The sequence below is a fragment of the Tribolium castaneum genome, chromosome 11 (assembly GCF_031307605.1).
Source record: "Tribolium castaneum strain GA2 chromosome 11, icTriCast1.1, whole genome shotgun sequence".
Classification (NCBI taxonomy): Eukaryota; Metazoa; Arthropoda; class Insecta; order Coleoptera; family Tenebrionidae; genus Tribolium; species Tribolium castaneum.
Genome location: NC_087404.1, coordinates 3,854,770 through 3,875,431, shown reverse-complemented (window position 1 = coordinate 3,875,431; position 20,662 = coordinate 3,854,770).

Genomic DNA, 20,662 nt, shown 5'->3' with positions numbered 1-20,662 from the left:
GCAAGAAACTGTTACCTTAATTAAGCGCTTGCATATAAACAAATTTAGTACTATTAGTATTATTATTATTAATGTTATTGTTATTAATACGACGACTAAAAACGACTCTCAAGACTTTGGTGACTTTTATGTCTTCTCCTTTTTTCTCCACTAAAGTGTTAGTCTTAATTAATTTAGTTTAATTTCGGTTTTTCAAACATTTTATTTTAAAGCAAATTTTTGTTAAAGATTATTTATATCCAACTCTATAACTCGCTTATGGTTGGTCCTACAAGAAAAATGCAAATAACTATTTTGTAGGAAATTTTATCAGCTTTAATCTTGAAAGTAAGGTAAAAATTGATAGGAGTAACAGTTTTCAAGATATAAGCAAAAAACCAATAAGAAAACTGTAACTGTTACTGAACAAAAATGTAATTCAGTTTTCAATATTTGAGACGAAGACGAAAATGCAGCATTTAAAATCAACTCTGAAAACTTCAGTGACTTTTATGTCACCTCATTTTTCTTCTAATAAAGTATTGGACCCAATAAATTAAGTGTATTTTAAATCACAAGACATTTTCTGTTAAAGCTCATTTTTTTTTAATTATTAATTATTTTCAAACTTATATCTCGCTTATGCTTGGTCCTACAAGAAAAATGTAAATAACTATTTTGTTGGAAATTTTATCAGCTTCAATTTTAAAAAAAAGACGAAAATTGATAGGAGTTATTGTTTTCGAGATATAAGCAAAAAACCAAAGTGAAAACTGTTACAGTTACTGAACAAAAATGTAATTCAGTTTTCAATGTTTGAGACGAAGACAAAATGCAGCATTTAAAAACGGCTCTGAAGACTTCAGCAACTTTTATGTCACCTCCTTTTTCTTCTAATTAAGTATTGGACCCAATAAATTAAGTGTATTTTAAATCACAAGACATTTTCTGTTAAAGCACTTTTTCTTAAATATTAATTATTTAATTATTTTAAATATTAATTATTTTCAAACTTATATCTCGCTTATGGTTAGTCACACATGGAAAATGCAAATTACTATTTTGTAGGAAATTTTATCAGCTTTAATTTTAGTAAAAAGATAAAAATTGATAGAAGTAACTGTTTTCGAGATATAAGCAAGAAACCAAAAAACTGTTACCTTAAATTAGCGCTTGCATATAAGCAAATTTAGTACTAAAAACAACTCTGAAGATTTTGGTGACTTTTATGTCTTCTCCTTTTTCCTCTACTAAAGTGTTAGACACAATTAATTTAGTTTAATTCCGGTTTTTCAAGCATTTTATTTTAAAGCAAATTTTTGTTAAATATTATTTATATCCAACTCTATAAGTCGTTTATGCTTGGTCCTACAAGAAAAATGTAAATAACTATTTTGTTAGAAATTTTATCAGCTTTAATTTTGGAAGAAAGATAAAATTTGATAAGAGTAACTGTTTTCGAGATATAAGCAAAAAACCAATAAAAAAACTGTAACTGTTACTAAACAAAAATGTAATTCAGTTTTCAATGTTTGAGACGAAGACGAAAATGCAGCATTTAAAAACGACTCTAAAGACTTCAGTGGCTTTTATGTCACCTCCTTTTTCTTCTAATAAAGTATTGAACCCATTAAATTAAGTGTATTTTAAATCACAAGACATTTTCTGTGAAAGCACTTTTTTTTAAATATTAATTATTTTCAAACTTATATCTCGCTTATGGTTATTCCTACATGAAAAATGCAAATAAACATTTTGTAGGAAATTTTATCAGCTTTAATTTTGAAGGAAAGATAAAAATTTATAGGAGTAACTGTTTTCGAAATATAAGCAAGAAACCAAAAAACTGTTACCTTAATAAAGCGCTTGCATATAAGCAAATTTAGTACTATTAGTATTATTATTATTAATGTTATTGTTATTAATATGACGACTAAAAACGACTCTGAAAACTTTGGTGACTTTTATGTCTTCTCCTTTTTCCTATACTAAAGTGTTAGACCCAATTAATTTAGTTTAATATCGGTTTTTCAAACATTTTATTTTAAAGCAAATTTTTGTTAAAGATTATTTATATCCAACTCTATAACTCGCTTATGGTTGGTTCTACAAAAAAATGCAAATAACTATTTTGTAGGAAACTTTATCAGCTTTAATTTTGAAGAAAAGATAAAAATTGATAGGAGTAACTGTTTTCGAGATATAAGCAAGAAACCAAAAAACTGTTACCTTAATTAAGCGTTTGCATATAAGCAAATTTAGTACAATTTGTATTATTATTATTAATGTTATTGTTATTAATATGACGACTAAACACGACTCTGAAACATTTAGTGACTTTTATGTCTTCTCCTTTTTCCTCTACTAAAGTGTTAGACACAATTAATTTAGTTTAATTCCGGTTTTTCAAGCATTTTATTTTAAAGCAAATTTTTGTTAAATATTATTTATATCCAACTCTATAAGTCGTTTATGCTTGGTCCTACAAGAAAAATGTAAATAACTATTTTGTTAGAAATTTTATCAGCTTTAATTTTGGAAGAAAGATAAAATTTGATAAGAGTAACTGTTTTCGAGATATAAGCAAAAAACCAATAAAAAAACTGTAACTGTTACTAAACAAAAATGTAATTCAGTTTTCAATGTTTGAGACGAAGACGAAAATGCAGCATTTAAAAACGACTCTAAAGACTTCAGTGGCTTTTATGTCACCTCCTTTTTCTTCTAATAAAGTATTGAACCCATTAAATTAAGTGTATTTTAAATCACAAGACATTTTCTGTGAAAGCACTTTTTTTTAAATATTAATTATTTTCAAACTTATATCTCGCTTATGGTTATTCCTACATGAAAAATGCAAATAAACATTTTGTAGGAAATTTTATCAGCTTTAATTTTGAAGGAAAGATAAAAATTTATAGGAGTAACTGTTTTTGAAATATAAGCAAGAAACCAAAAAACTGTTACCTTAATAAAGCGCTTGCATATAAGCAAATTTAGTACTATTAGTATTATTATTATTAATGTTATTGTTATTAATATGACGACTAAAAACGACTCTGAAAACTTTGGTGACTTTTATGTCTTCTCCTTTTTCCTCTACTAAAGTGTTAGACCCAATTAATTTAGTTTAGATTTTTGTAGAACCAACCATAAGCGAGTTATTGAGTTGGATATAAATAATCTTTAACAAAAATTTGTTTTAAAATAAAACGTTTGAAAAACCGATATTAAACTTAAATTAATTGGGTCTAACACTTTAGTAGAGGAAAAAGGAAAAGACACAAAAGTCACCAAAGTCTTCAGAGTTGTTTTTAGTACTAAATTTGCTTATATGCAAGCGCATAATTAAGGTAACAGTTTTTTGGTTTCTTGCTTATATCTCGAAAACAGTTACTCCTATCAATTTTTATCTTTTTACTAAAACTAAAGCTGATAAAATTTCCTACAAAATAGTTTTTTGCATTTTTCATGTAGGACTAACCATAACCGAAATATAAGTTTGAAAATAATTAATATTTAAAAAAAGTGCTTTAACAGAAAATGTCTTGTGATTTAAAATACACATAATTAATTGGGTCCAATACTTTATTAGAAGAAAAAGGAGGTGACATAAAAATCACTGAAGTCTTCAGAGTCGTTTTTAAATGCTGCATTTTCGTCTTCGTCTCAATCATTGAAAACTGAATTACATTTGTGTTCAGTAACTGTAACAGTTTTCACTTTGGTTTTTTGCTTATATCTCGAAAACAGTTACTTCTGTCAATTTTTATTTTTCTTTCAAAATTAAAGCTGATAAAATTTCCTACAAAATATTAATTTGCATTTCTTTTGTAAGACCAACCATAAGCGAGTTATAGAGTTGGATCTAAATAATCTTTAACAAAAATTTGCTTTAAAATAAAATGTTTGAAAAACCGAAATTAAACTAAATTAATTGAGTCTAACACTTTAGTAGAGGAAAAGGGAAAAGACATAAAAGTCACTAAATGTTTTAGAGTCGTCTTTAGTCGTCATATTATTAACAATAACATTAATAATAATAATACTAATAGTACTAAATTTGCTTATATGCAAGCGCTTTATTAAGGTAACAGTTTTTTGTTTCTTGCTTATCTCTCGAAAACAGTTACTCCTACCAATTTTTATCTTTTTACTAAAATTAAAACTGATAAAATTTCCGACAAAATTGTTATTTGCATTTTTCTTGTAGGACTAAGATTAAGCGAGTTATAGAGATGGATATAAATAATATTTAACAAAAATTTGCTTTAGAATAAAATGTTTGAAATACTGAAGAAAAACTAAATTAATTGTGTCTAACACTTTAGTATAGGAAAAAGGAGAAGACATAAAAGTCACCAAAGTCTTCAGAGTCGTTTTTAGTCGTCATATTAATAACAATAACATTAATAATAATAATACTAATAGTACTAAATTTGCTTATATGCAAACGCTTAATTAAGGTAACAGTGTTTTGGTTTCTTGCTTATATCTTGAAAACAGTTACTCCTATCAATTTTTATCTTTTTACTAAAATTAAAGCTGATAAAATTTCCTACAAAATAGTTATTTGCATTTTTCTTGTAGGACCAAGCATAAGCGAGTTAAAGAGATGGATATAAATAATATTTAACAAAAATTTGCTTTAAAATAAAATGTTCGAAATACTGAAAAAAACTAAATTAATTGTGTCTAACACTTTAGTTGAGGAAAAAGAAGAAGACATAAAAGTCACTAAAGGTTTCAGAGTCGTCTTTAAACGTTATATTAATAACAATAACATTAATAATAATAATACTAATAGTACTAAATTTGCTTATATGCAAACGCTTAATTAAGGTAACAGTGTTTTGGTTTCTTGCTTATATCTCGAAAACAGTTACTCCTATCAATTTTTATCTTTTTACTAAAATTACAGCTGATAAAATTTCCTACAAAATAGTTATTTGCATTTTTTTTGTAGGACCAAGCATAAGCGAGTTATAGAGATGGATTTAAATAATATTTAACAAAAATTTGCTTTAAAATAAAATGTTTGAAATACTGAAATTAAACTAAATTAATTGTGTCTAATACTTTAGTAGAGGAAAAAGAAGAAGACATAAAAGTCACTAAAGGTTTCAGAGTCGTCTTTAATCGTCATATTAATAACAATAACATTAATAATAATAATACTAATAGCACTAAATTTGCTTATATGCAAACGCTTAATTAAGTTAACAGTTTTTTGGTTTCTTGCTTATATCTCGAAAACAGTTACTCCTATCAATTTTTATCTTTTTACTAAAATTACAGCTGATAAAATTTCCAACAAAATAGTTATTTGCATTTTTCATGTAGGACTAACCATAAGCGAGATGTAAGTTTGAAAATAATCAATATTTAAAAAAAAAGTGCTTTAACAGAAAATGTCTTGTGATTTAAAATACACTTAATTTATTGGGTCCAATACTTTATTAGAAAAAAATGGAGGTGACTTACAAGTCACTGAAGTCTTCAGAGTCGTTTTTAAATGCTGCATTTTCGTCTTCGTCTCAAACATTGAAAACTGAATTACATTTTTGTTCAGTAACGGTTACAGTTTTCACTTTGGTTTTTTGCTTATATCTCGAAAACAGTTACTTCTATAAATTTTTATCTTTTCTTGAAAATTAAAGCTGATAAAATTTTCTACAAAATTGTTTTTAGCATTTTTTTGTAGGATCAACCATAAGCGAGTTATAGAGTTGGATATAAATAATCTTTAAGAAAAATTTGCTTTAAAATAAAATGTTTGAAAAACCGAAATTAAACTAAATTAATTGGGTCTAACACTTTAGTAGAGGAAAAAGGAAGAGACGTAAAAGTCACCAAAGTTTTCAGAGTCGTTTTTAATTGTCATATGAATAACAATAACATTAATAATAATAATACTAATAGTACAAAATTTGCTTATATGCAAACGCTTAATTAAGGTAACAGATTTTTGGTTTCTTGCTTATATCTCGAAAACAGTTACTCCTATCAATTTTTATCTTTTTACTAAAATTTAAGCTGATAAAATTTCCTACAAAATGGTTATTTGCATTTTTCATGTAGGACTAACCATAAGCGAGATATAAGTTTGAAAATAATAAATATTTAAAAAAAAAGTGCTTTAACAAAAAATTACTTGTGATTTAAAATACACTTAATTTATTGGGTCCTATACTTTATTAGAAGAAAAAAGAGGTGACATAAAAGTCACTGAAGTCTTCAGAGTCGTTTTTAAATGCTGCATTTTCGTCTTCGTCTCAAACATTGAAAACTGAATTACATTTTTGTTCAGTAACGGTTACAGTTTTCACTTTGGTTTTTTGCTTATATCTCGAAAACAGTTACTTCTATAAATTTTTATCTTTTCTTCAAAATTAAAGCTGATAAAATTTCCTACAAAATTGTTTTTAGCATTTTTTTTGTAGGACCAACCATAAGCGAGTTATAGAGTTGGATATAAATAATCTTTAAGAAAAATTTGCTTTAAAATAAAATGTTTGAAAAACCGAAATTAAACTAAATTAATTGGGTCTAACACTTTAGTAGAGGAAAAAGGAAGAGACGTAAAAGTCACCAAAGTTTTCAGAGTCGTTTTTAATCGTCATATGAATAACAATAACATTAATAATAATAATACTAATAGTACAAAATTTGCTTATATGCAAACGCTTAATTAAGGTAACAGTTTTTTGGTTTCTTGCTTATATCTCAAAAACAGTTACTCCTATCAATTTTTACCTTTTTACTAAAATTTAAGCTGATAAAATTTCCTACAAAATGGTTAGTTGCATTTTTCATGTAGGACTAACCATAAGCGAGATATAAGTTTGAAAATAATAAATATTTAAAAAAAAAGTGCTTTAACAGAAAATGACTTGTGATTTAAAATACACTTAATTTATTGGGTCCTATACTTTATTAGAAGAAAAACGAGGTGACATAAAAGTCACTGAAGTCTTCAGAGTCGTTTTTAAATGCTGCATTTTCGTCTTCGTCTCAAACATTGAAAACTGAATTACATTTTTGTTCAGTAACAGTTACAGTTTTCTCATTAGTTTTTTGCTTATATCTCGAAAACAGTTACTCCTATCAAATTTAATCTTTTTTCCAAAATTAAAGCTGATAAAATTTCCAACAAAATAGTTATTTACATTTTTCTTGTAGGACCAAGCATAAACGAGTTATAGAGTTGGATATAAATAATATTTAACCAAAATTTGCTTTAAAATAAAATGCTTGAGAAACCGGAATTTAACTAAATTAATTGTGTCTAACACTTTAGTAGAGGAAAAAGGAGGAGTCATAAAAGTCACTAAATGTTTCAGAGTCGTCTTTAATCGTCATATTATTAACAATAACATTAATAATAATAATACTAATAGTCTTAAATTTGCATATATGCAAACGCTTAATTAAGCTAACAGTTTTTTGGTTTCTTGCTTATATCTCGAAAACAGTTACTCCTATCAATTTTTATCTTTTTTCCATAATTAAAGCTGATAAAATTTCCTACAAAATAGTTATTTGCATTTTTTTGTAAGACCAACCATAAGCGAGTTATAGAGTTGGATATAAATAATCTTTAACAAAAATTTGCTTTAAAATAAAATGTTTGTAAAACCGATATTAAACTAAATTAATTGGATCTAACACTTTAGTAGAGAAAAAAGAAGAAGACATAAAAGTCACCAGTCTCCAGAGTTGTTTTTAGTACTATATTTGCTTATATGCAAGCGCTTATTTAAGGTAACAGTTTTGTGGTTTCTTGCTTATATCTCGAAAACAGTTACTCTTATCAATTTTTATGTTTTTACTAAAATTAAAGCTGATAAAATTTCCTACAAAATAGTAATTTGCATTTTTCATGTAGGACTAACCATAAGCGAGATATAAGTTTGAAAATAATTAATATTTAAAAAAAAAGTGCTTTAACAGAAAATGTCTTGTGATTTAAAATACACTTAATTTATTGGGTCCAATACTTTATTAGAAGAAAAAGGAGGTGACATAAAAGTCACTAAAGTCTTCAGAGTCGATTTTAAATGCTGCATTTTCGTCTTCGTCTCAAACATTGAAAACTGAATTACATTTTTGTTCAGTAACAGTTACAGTTTTCTTATTGGTTTTTTGCTTATATCTCGAAAACTGTTACTCCTATCAATTTTTATCTTTTTTTCAAAATTAAAGCTGATTAAATTTCCTACAAAATCGTTATTTGCATTTTTCTTGTAGGACCAACCATAAGCGAGTTATAGAGTTGGATATAAATAATAATTATCAAAAATTTGCTTTAAAATAAAATGTTTGAAAAACTGAAATTAAACTAATTTAATTGTGTCTAACACTTTAGGAGAGAAAAAAGAAAAAAACATAAAAGTCACTAAAGGTTTTAAAGTCGTCTTTAGTCGTCATATTAACAACAATAACATTAATAATAATAATACTAATAGTTCTAAATTTGCTTATATGCAAACGCTTAATTAAGGTAACAGTGTTTTAGTTTCTTGCTTATATCTCGAAAACAGTTACTCCTATCAATTTTTATCTTTTTACTAAAATTAAAGCTGATAAAATTTTCTACAAAATAGTTATTTGCATTTTTTTTGTAAGACCAACCATAAGCGAGTTATAGAGTTAGATATAAATAATCTTTAATAAAAATTTGCTTTAAAATAAAATGTTTGAAACACCGAAATTAAACTAATTTAATTGAGTCTAACACTTTAATATAGGAAAAAGGAGAAGACATAAAAGTCACCAAAGTCTTCAGAGTCGTTTTTAGTCGTCATATTAATAACAATAACATTAGTAATAATAATAATAATACTAATAGTAGTAAATTTGCCTATATGCAAGCGCTTTATTAAGGTAACAGTTTCTTGCTTATATCTCGAAAACAGTAACTCCTATCAATTTTTATCTTTTTACTAAAATTAAAGCTGATAAAATTTCCTACAAAATAGTAATTTGCATATTTCAGGTAGGACTAACCATAAGCGAGATATAAGTTTAAAAATAATTAATATTTAAAAAAAGTGCTTTAACAGAAAATGTCTTGTGATTTAAAATACACTTAATTTATTGGGTCTAATACTTTATTAGAACAAAAAGGAGGTGACATAAAAATCACTGAAGTCTTCAGAGTCGTTTTTAAATGCTGCATTTTCGTCTCCGTCTCAAACATTGAAAACTGAATTATATTTGTGTTCAGTAACTGTAACAGTTTTCACTTTGGTTTTTTGATTATATTTCGAAAACAGTTACTCTTAACAATTTTTATCTTTTTACTAAAATTAAAGCTGATAAAATTTCCTACAAAATAGTTATTTTCATTTTTCATGTAGGACTAACCATAAGCGAGATATAAGTTTGAAAATAATTGATATTTAAAAAAAAAGTGCTTTAACAGAAAATGCCTTGTGATTTAAAATACACTTAATTTATTGGGTCCAATACTTTACTAGAAAAAAAAGGAGGTGAGATAAAAGTCACTGAAGTCTTCAAAGTCGTTTTTAAATGCTGCATTTTCGTCTTCGTCTCAAACATTGAAAACTGAATTACATTTTTGTTCAGTAACAGTCACAGTTTTCTTATTGGTTTTTTGCTTATATCTCGAAAACAGTTACTCCTATAAATTTTTACCTTTTCACCAAAATTAAAGCTGATAAAATTTCCTACAAAATAGGTATTTGCATTTTTCATGTAGAACTAACCATAAGCGAGATATAAGTTTGAAAATAATTAATAATTAAAAAAAATGTGCTTTAACAGAAAATGTCTTGTGATTTAAAATACACTTAATTTGTTGGGTCCAATACTTAATTAGAAGAAAAAGGAGGTGACAGTAAATGCTGCATTTTCGTCTTCGTCTCAAACATTGAAAACTGACATACATTTTTGTTCAGTAACTGTTACAGTTTTCACTTTGGTTTTTTGCTTACATCTCGAAAACAGTTACTCCTATCAATTTTTATCTTTTATTCAAAATTAATGCTGATAAAATTTTCTACAAAATAGTTATTTGCATTTTTCTTGTAGGACCAACCATAAGCGAGTTATAGAGTTGGATATAAATAATATATAACAAAAATTTGCTTTAAAATAAAATGTTTGAAAAACTGAAATTAAACTAAATTAATTGTGTCTAACACTATAGTAGAGGAAAAAGGACATAAAAGTCACATAAAAGACATAAAAGTCACTAAAGTCTTAGAGTTGTCTTTAGTCGTCATATTAATAACAATAACAATTATAATAACAATACTAGTAGTAATAAATTTGCTTATATGCAAGCGCTTAATTAAGGTAAGAGTTTTTTTGTTTTTTGCTTATATCTCGAAAACAGTTACTCCTATCAATTTTTACCTTTTCACCAAAATTAAAGGCGATAAAATTTCCTACAAAATAGTTATTTGCATTTTTTATGTAGAACTAACCATAAGCGAGATATAAGTTTAAAAATAATTAATAATTAAAAAAAAATGTGTTTTAACAGAAAATGTTTTGTGATTTAAAATACACTTAATTTTATGGGTCCAATACTTAATTAGAAGAAAAAGGAGGTGACAGTAAATGCTGCATTTTCGTCTTCGTCTCAAACATTGAAAACTGAATTACATTTTTGTTCAGTAACTGTCGTCGAAGACGAAAATGCAGCATTTACAAACGACTCTAAAAACTTCAGTGACTTCTATGTCTTCTCCATTTTCCTCTACTAAAGTGTTAGACACAATTAATTTAGTTTAATTTTAATTTTTCAAACATTTTATTTTAAAGCAAATTTTTGTTAAATATTAAAAACTATAAAATGGCTTAGATTGCTTAAAAACACAGATCACACATGATCTTTTGCATAGAAATGAGAAAACGTTCATGTAACACACAAAATAAACTCTATTTTTCCTTATTAAAAGTATTATTATTATTACTTTTGTTACTATTACTATTATTATTATTATTATTATTATTATTGTTATTATTATTATTATTATTATTATTATTATTATTATTATTATTGTTATTATTATTATTATTATTATTATTATTATTTTTTGTATAGTAAATGTTTTTATACCAGTTTTAAAATGAGTTATTAATTTTAGACAATTTCTTGCCTAAAAACACAGATCACAGATGATTTCTTGCATAGAAATGAGAAAACACTCATATAACACACAAAATAAGCTTCATTTTTGCTTAGAAAACTAAGCTTACTTTTATTACTATTATTATTATTATTATTATTATTATTATTGTTAATATTATTATTATTATTATTGTTACTATTATTATTATTTTTATTATTATTATTATTATTATTTTTATTATTATTATTAAAAACCGATTATAACTTTTGTATAGTTTTGTTTTTTAAACCAGTATTAAAATGAGTGATTAATTTTAGCCAATTTCTTGCCTAAAAACTATAAAATGGCTTAGATTGCCTAAAAACACAGATCACACATCTTTTGCATAGAAATGAGAAAACGCTCATATAACACAAAATAAGCTTCATTTTTGCTTAGAAAACTAAGATTACTATTATTACTACTATTATTATTATTTTTATTATTATTATTATTATTATTACTATTATTTTTAGTATTATTATTACTATTATTACTATTATTATTAATATTAATATTATTAAAAACTCTTTATGACTTTTGTATTGTAAATGTTTTTATACCAGTTTTAAAATGAGTTATTAATTTTAGACAATTTCTTGTCTAAAAACACAGATCACAGATGATCTCTTGCATAGAAATGAGAAAACGCTCAGATAACACAAAATAAGCTTCATTTTTGCTTAGAAAAACTAAGCTTTAATTTAGAAAAAAATTCATTATTATAAGTATTATTATCATTATTATTATTATTATTATTATTATTTTTTTTTACTATTATTATTATTATTATTATTATTATTATTATTATAATTATTATTATTATTATTATTAACTTTTGTATAGTAAATGTTTTTATACCAGTTTGAGTTATTAATTTTATTCAATTTTTTGCCTAAAAACACAGATCACAGATGATCTCTTGCATGGAAATGAGAAAACGCTCATATAACACACAAAATAAGCTTCATTTTTGCTTAGAAAACTAAGCTTACTTTTATTACTACTATTATTATTTTTATTATTATTATTATTATTATTATTATTATTATTATTATTATTATTATTATTATTATTATTGTTATTATTATTATTATTATTATTATTAAAAACTTATATTAAACAGACAGAAAACGTCGTATTCTGACACAAAAAAACGAATTACGTTATAGACTTGACCAGAACGGCGTATCTCGCACTCTTATAGGACTCTTATAGGGTCAAAAAGTATCAGTCTGGATTAAAACAAATTATGTTTGTTGACTCTCAGTCTGAATTGTTCATCAGTTCAAACAAAAACGGCTTATTTTAGACGATCTTTTGCTTTGAACAAGAAAACTTTCATCGAACAGACTAAAAACGTATTAATCTGGCATAAAAGAGCAATTTATGTATCACTTTAGATAAAAGCAGCTAATCCTATTCGTTTCATTGCTTAAAATAGACAAAATTGTTAATAATTCTAACAAAAACGCTGTATTCTAGCACAAAATACAAAACATCATGTTTTGTCCTATAAAGACATTTTATATTGCAGTTTGTATTAAAACAAAATATTTTCGTTGATTCTTTGTTAGAAGCAGCAAACCTAACATTAAAGAATCTGAAAACTTTGTATTCGGACACAAACCACCGAATTTTGTATCAGTTTAGACAAAAACGGTTGATTTTCGACAATATTTTGCTTTAAACAAGAAAACTTATATCAAACTGACTAAAGACGTCTTATTTTAGCACAAAACAAAAGATTTGCGTTATAGTCTTAACGAGAGCTGTTAATTTCAATCGGTTCTTTGCTTTGAAACGAGTAAACTTTTACTGTACAGAGAAAAAACATCTTATTTCGCCTTTTAAAAACGATTCATGCCACAGTTTGGATAAAAACCAATTATTTTCGTTAATTCATTGTTACAAACATGAAACCTTACATCAAAGTAACTGAAAACCCCTTATTCAGGCACAGAAATCCGAATTACGTTTCAGTCTGGACAAAAACTGCTTACTTTAGACGATCCTTTGTTTTGAATACAAAAACTTACATTAAAAAGATTAAAAACGTCTTACTCTGACTGAAAACTGCAAATTATATATTACTCTATATATTACTCTATATTACTCTATTAATATATATTACTCTATATTATCCTGATTACTCCTTTACTTAGAATAGAGTAAACTTGTATAAAACTTAATGAAAACTTTAAATTTCCTCTCAAAGAAATAATTTACGTTATAGTTTTGTCCAGCACTGTTTATTTCAAACGATTTTATGATTCGAAACTAATGAACTTTTATGGGGCAGATGCAAAACCACATATTACCATATAAAGCGTTGTTTTAAAGCAAATTATTACCTTTTGCATCAAGAAATTTCACGTCAAAGAAACTGAAAACATCGTATCCATGCACAAATATCGAATTACGTATCAGTTTACGCAAATACAGCTTATTTTAAACGATTCCTTGCTATAAACAAGAAAAATTTTATCAATCATATTGAAAATGTCTTATTCTCGAAAATAAGAGCAAATTATGTATCAGTTTTAACAAAAGCGGATTACTCTGTTTGATTCTATGCTTAAAGTAGAGTAAACTACTATAAAACGTAATGAAAACTCTATATTAGTAGATAACGAATGGGGGGACAACACAACACAACCTTGACTTTGAGTTTGACCCCGCCCATTTTCCTTCTCTTTCTTTTAAGGTCACTCGTTCTCTCTCTTACTTTTCAAGTCCCACCCCTCCCACTTCCCCCACCACTTCAAGGCCAAGGCATTATTGGACCTTGATGTTTTCAAGGTCAAGGTCATTCATGCTACTCCCCACTTTTGCAAGGCCAACAACTCCTCACTCATTCAAGATGAATCGCGCAATTGTCCTTACTCATTTTCCACCCCAAACTGTATAAAAGTTAATGTGTTGTGTTGTGTAACACAGTTCTTGTGTATATCTGCAATAACAAGAAATTGTTCGAAAAATGGAAGTTACAAGGAAGTGTTCGATTTTTAATACTCCTGGTAAGTTTAATATTTTTTTAGTAGTTTAGTTGGAAATAATTTTTTTTTCAGAAGATGTGATTACATGTCCGTACGACAAAAACCACGTTCTTCTTTGGTTTCGGCTTGAAAGGCACATTTGGAAGTGCCATCGGGCCGATAAAGAAAAAGAAAGGGCCTTATGTGAAGTGATGTTGAAAGAAGAAGAGGAGAACTGGGATCATTTCAATGAGCCCAGCTACCTCGACTTCTTAAAAACTAAAAAGAATCATAATGCCTTAAATTAAAGAAGTAAGTTTTATTGAATCTTTTTTAACAGTAATTTATTGTGAATTTTTTTAGGGCCGGGGTTCTTTCGTAAAAATAGTGTAGAATAAGTTTAGCTAAGTAGTAGTAGTTGTAGTAAAATGTAAATATTATATTATTGTATAAAAAAAAATAAAAGTTGTAAAAAAAGCTACATGTTTTTATGTACACCTATTTCAACCTACTGATACAAGTAAGTGTGACCTGCAAGCAGAGAGTCGCTCACTGTTTCAAGACCACTCATTCCCTCTTTATCTTTCATGTTTTCATCTCACTTTTTCTTATTATCTCACTTTTTCAAGGCCACATTTTCATTCAAGGTTAAAAAAGTGGGGGTATAGTTAATATATAGACTTTAGTACAATTTTGATAGCAGTCAGTACTGATTTAATCCTCCGAGAAATAAGAATATAAAAAAAGTGCATATATCTGTGTTAATGTCTAAGAGTATTCGCTGCTGGGTCATGGATGTATTGAATCGAATCGCTCGATGCGGACAGAAGCCCATTTTAAAAGCTGGTGAGCTAGAGTTGAACACAAGATTCCGCATACATAATATTAGACGCACAAAGTCTCTGTTCGGAAATTCAGTGCTTGTTGAGTTGGACAATTATGCAGTGTTTCTGCCGAGAAGAATAAGTGATTATTTGACTGAGGAGAAAATTGATGAGTTATTACGAGATCCACGTCCACTATATTTAATATATTTGGGAAAAGAAGATGCTAGAAACCCGACATCTGCACATTGTTTTGAGTTTCAACGTGTTGATGATGAAATATTAGATGAGTGAACATAATGTAAAATGGAGGATGAAAAGAAATTAAAGAAATGTATATTTCATTTACAGTTAACGAGGGTGCCGAAGAGTAGGATGAAATTATCGAAAAAAGACTTATGTGTGTGAAGTAGTGTGCGTTTTGTGCTAGTGATAGTTTCTTAAAATAAATGAATAAAAATCATGTGTCTAGACGATGGACAATATGAAAAAAGATTATACGAGTGTTTTGATAAAAGACTGTTATCATATAAGAACTGGGTACATTCATACCCATCTCCATGGAGTTTAGCAAAAGCGGGATTGTTTTATATTCAAATATCTCATTGTACCCAGTGTTTTGTTTGTGGAGTAATAATTTTACGATGGGAAAAAAGTGGTGATGCGTTTATGGAGCATAAAAAACATTCTCCAAAATGTGGATATGTGAAATTGCTTTCCACAGACAAAACTACAATTCAAAAATTCAAATTAGTTACTAAAAATAGCATTGTTGTAGTTTTATTTTTTATAGTATTTGTATTCATGTATTATTTATGTGCGTCTTCTTATGCATAGGTAATGTGATGCAGACTTGTTAACCTTGATCAGTGTCGGGCGCGCGCCAAAGGCGAGGTAAACTAAAGGTTTCAAGAGGCGTCTTGATTTAATTAGTTTATAATTAAATAAGTGGTAGAATAATATGGAGGATTTATAATAGATTTAAGGATATTTAATGTACTACCTATAATATTGATGAAATAAAGTGTTTTAATTGATTCCTTTTAGTTTATTTTATTAAAAAAACAATTTATAATAATAATAATAATAATAATTATCTATGTAATATCCGATGAATTAATCCAAGAGTTATGAGTTTTATCCATTCCACTCCACTTGACGAATAAACGGTTACCTTTCCTTCGTAAAACTTTCTCAACGAGATATACATTCGGATATTTAACTTTTTGTAATTCTTCAGTGTAGAAACCTCCTCGTATTGTTTCTCCAGAAACATCTTGTAGCAAATAAGTTCTAGGATTAGTATTTTGAATCTTCAAAACTGTAAATACTTCATTACTCCAATTTGGGGTGTACCCTTTCTTAAAAACATGTCGATGTTCACTAATTCGAACAAAATCACCAACTTTAAATTTGGGTTTATAAATGTCCATTGTTTTAAGATGACTATAAACTTGATCCAAAACTTTGCGTTCGTTTTTCTTATTTATTGAAATCGGTTTTAAACCAGTAGTTCTATGTCTGGTATTATTGTATTTTTTTATTATGTCAGGTAAAATGTTTATCCAGTTGTAGTAACCTTGCACCGAAAATTCTTTATACATCATTCCCTTGATTGTTCGATTTACGCGCTCGACGACACTACTTTTTAAATTCGAATAAGAACTGTAGTGATTAATTTTGTATTTATTCATTAATTGTTGAAAATGTTTATTGTAAAACTCCTTTCCCAGATCTGTTTGAATGTTTTTAGGAACGTTACGTCGAGTTTTTAAAATTTCACTCATTGCATTTACAACACTTACAGCCGACTTATTCTTTAATGGAACAGCCCATACAAATTTAGAAAAAACATTGATAACCATTAAGATATACTTAAAGCCTTTATTGACGCGTGAATATGGTACCATTTCAACTAGATCGAGTTGCAATAAATCATTTAAACCTTTCACTATCACACGTCGTCTTTTAAAGTTCACTCTCGCCGGTGCATGTAGTTCATTAACAACTTGACGCTTAATATTTAAATCACTACGCTTCATGGTGGATTGGTACTTTTAAAACTATTTCTATATATAGAGGTTTAGCTTCTGATGTTTTGGGTCCATATTTAAATGATAGTTTGTCACCTTCACGTAAAATTTGACCAATTAAATTCGTAGTTTGTTTCGAATTAATTAATGCAATCCACCCGCTCGATGGACTACCATTTACAGACGTAATCGTTGCTTCTTTTAATGGGAAAATATAATTCGTACCAATATTAAATAATACAGAAAGTTTTTTAGCTGGATCCAGTGTCCCAAAGAGTGAGATTGTGGTATATGAGAAAGATTTGACACGTTGTAAAGTTGTCCGAATTCTGTGTTCACTAATGTGTTCACCAAATTTATCTAATGTCATATTCTTGTCTATTGAATGAATAAAGTATGTAGAAATACTAACTATAAAATATAATGTGTTTGCAATATATACAAGTCGTCTCTAAATTATTAACGAATTATTTTCGATTCACGCAATTCTGTTATGATGCGATTGATTTCACTCATATGATTATTATTACCAGCTACTGTCGATGATAATAAAAGACGTAGTCTATTTACGAGTGTGTTGGGATTTTTGTAGGGAACAAATTCTAAATTTTTATCTGTTAAAGCCAATGTGCGAAGAATACCACCACCCTTAACTCTTTTTGATATTGGTTGGATACAACTTGTCGGAGTTGATTGTTCATGACCTTGAGCCTGCAATCGTTGTATTGCAGGTATGTTGCGAAGTCGCGGATTCTGTTTACGTGCTGGTAGTACGAGAATTGAAAGACTACTACTGCGGCTTCGTTGCTGGACAGGAGTCGATTGACCTTGATCGGCATCAAGGCTTTCTTCAGTATCACTGTAAAATGGCGGCGACTGAGATGCACGGTGTTCCTGAAACGGTAGTGGCTGTCTCGAGAAATGTCGAATAATTGTTTTATATTTGTTCCCTACATTCCCCAGAATTTGTGCATTTGGTTTATAGTTTTTTCTGTCTGCATTCATAATTCATACAATCCAGGTGTATCAGGATAAGCTACATTTTGAACGATTACATGATCGTCTTTGAAATCAATTTCAGAATTGCCAATAAAAAATTTATTTGCCTCGGTTCCATGTCTCACACCATATTGATGATCAAATTTGTTTTCTGTGTCAATAATCATATCTTCAATGTACTGTCGAGGTAAACCGGTCCATTGTTTAAGAAAATGGCGAAATGCATCGGTTTTTGACAAATTTATTAATGTTTCTTGCAACTTTCCAATGGTCACGTTCCTGAGTGATTCTCCCTCCTCTCTGGGTGTGCTAGCAGCCGCATGCTGTCGCATTAAACTGAATCGTGGATTGAGCGATGTAGTACTACGGCTTGTAGTCGTTGACTCAAAAAGTCGCTTCGCCTCAGGTTGCTTGATCTCATGATGAATTGATATTTTTTCCTGTTTTAGGACAACTTCGCGTTCATGTTTAATTTCAGAAATTAAACTTTTTATTGGATCAGTTAGAGGTTGAATATGGGTTGCGAAACGTCTTTGCGAACTTGCAATGTGTGAAGTTAATGATCGTACTTTTTGTTTAACGTGTCGTCTTGCCTTATCCAGCTCTAAAGCTAAACGTTTATCCATGTCGATCGTCGACTAATAAATAAATCTTTGACAAACATTTACATTTATATTTTAATGAACTGATCAAAACCGTTACGATAACGCCCATTGTCTTGCTCAGCATCCTTATCAATAGTAACAAATCCATACGGTTTTTGCCAACACAGTGAACACATTTTCTGAAAGGTTTCAAATGACATATCTGTACCAACGTGATCATTAAAAATATGTTTTAAATTTAATACATCCTGAGGAAAGATAATTATGAAATTAGCATTATCACGAATTAATTGTTTCTGAATGGAAGAATACGTATGGCTAATAAATATACAATCGATATTATAATGCCTACCAAAGCAAAAATAATCACGTATTATATTTTGGTTACAATTGACTACATCATCAAATATTATTATGGAATAGGGTTTGATTTCTTTAGGAGGAGGAATTTCGGCACCATCTTCATATTCATAGTAACCGACTTTATCGAGAGGTGCCAGAACCGATTTTAAAAATTGATATTTTGGTTGTTGTAGGGTTTTTGAAAATAAGTAAATGTCTGTGAAGCGTAATCCATTTGGATGCAGCAAGAGACTTAATATCACATTTGTTTTTCCACATCCAGAACGTCCAACCACTAGTCCTCTTTTTACACTATTATTGAATAAAGTATTATGTTTAGGAAAGTGTTGATAGGGTACACAAACTGAATAGTCGTGATTAGAAATTTTTAATAAATCTTTTTGTTGCACAAGTTTCATTGTTGTCTTACAGAATACAAATAAAAATACTTTACACATTACATCAATTATAAATACATAATAATAAATATATAGTATAAATAAATGGTTACATATCGTTACATATCTACAATAAGGTAAAATTCAATCAGTGGGTTCCACATATTTTTGCAATTCTCTAATTAGAAAATCTAAATTTCGATCTCTATCAATATCGTAATGTCCCCAGGCTAATGTATCAATTGAATTACCTAAAATGTATCGTTTATCATCGAAATTAGACAGTGCTATTTTATTCCTTAATTCGGTATATATATTATGTAAATAAAATTTGAAAACGTTCATAACACAGAAAACTGATGAAGATGAGGGATTTGTTGCAATTGCCCGATATTGTAACAGTGTTAGAGATTTATCAATTACATGTTTACTTACACCTTTAGCCTTTTTAATTACATCATTCACTGTTTGCACACAATATGCTTTGGCACCGGTGCCATAAATTAGTACAATTGGTACACCAGCATACTCATCTTTTATTTTACCGATAACAGACACAGTTTTAGGAATATCATGAATATTATTCTCGGGATAATTTGAAGTATCAAACCGATCGATATTCTGTTTAATATCATTATATACGTTTTCCGTATAAATTTCTAAAATTAATGAATCCGTATCCGTATACAAAAGCTGTACATTATTTCCATACTTAACTTTAAGGAAATTATAAAAAAAGTCATACATTAAAGTTTTTGAAATTTCCAATATACTGAATTCTACATAAATAGGTTTATCATATGTTACTTGAACTTTATTCATTTCTATTGCAACTAAATTTTCAGTAAAAATAGAACAATTTTTAAATTGTGGTTTGGCTATCCATGTCTCTGCTCCATACTTGTGACCGTTTTTTTTCCAATGTGTAGCCAGTTTAATATCTACCCGATTATCGACATTTTCCATGGTTTTTCCATACACACTATTATTCATGAGTTTAAATAAATCTTTTTCAAACTTATTTTTAGTTTGATTTCGTAATTTCGTATTTAAATCAATATATGGTTTGAGCCATGACGATTGATTGAATTTTAGTACTCTATGAATTTTTGTCAATTCCAGTCCATTTTGTAGGGCTTGTTTTAAATTTCGATAGTGTATTATGTAGTTTGTTTTAGCACATAGATTTGGAATGAGTTTAACACATTTTCCGTTTGGTGGAATTAAATTTTCAGGTAGAAATGGCATATCATTATGAGAGTTGTGTAAATGATGAGGATAAGAGATATCTACTTCAAGGACATAACCTTCAGGTGTGGTATCAGTCAAATCCATAATACTAAGTGAATTAATTTCGTCT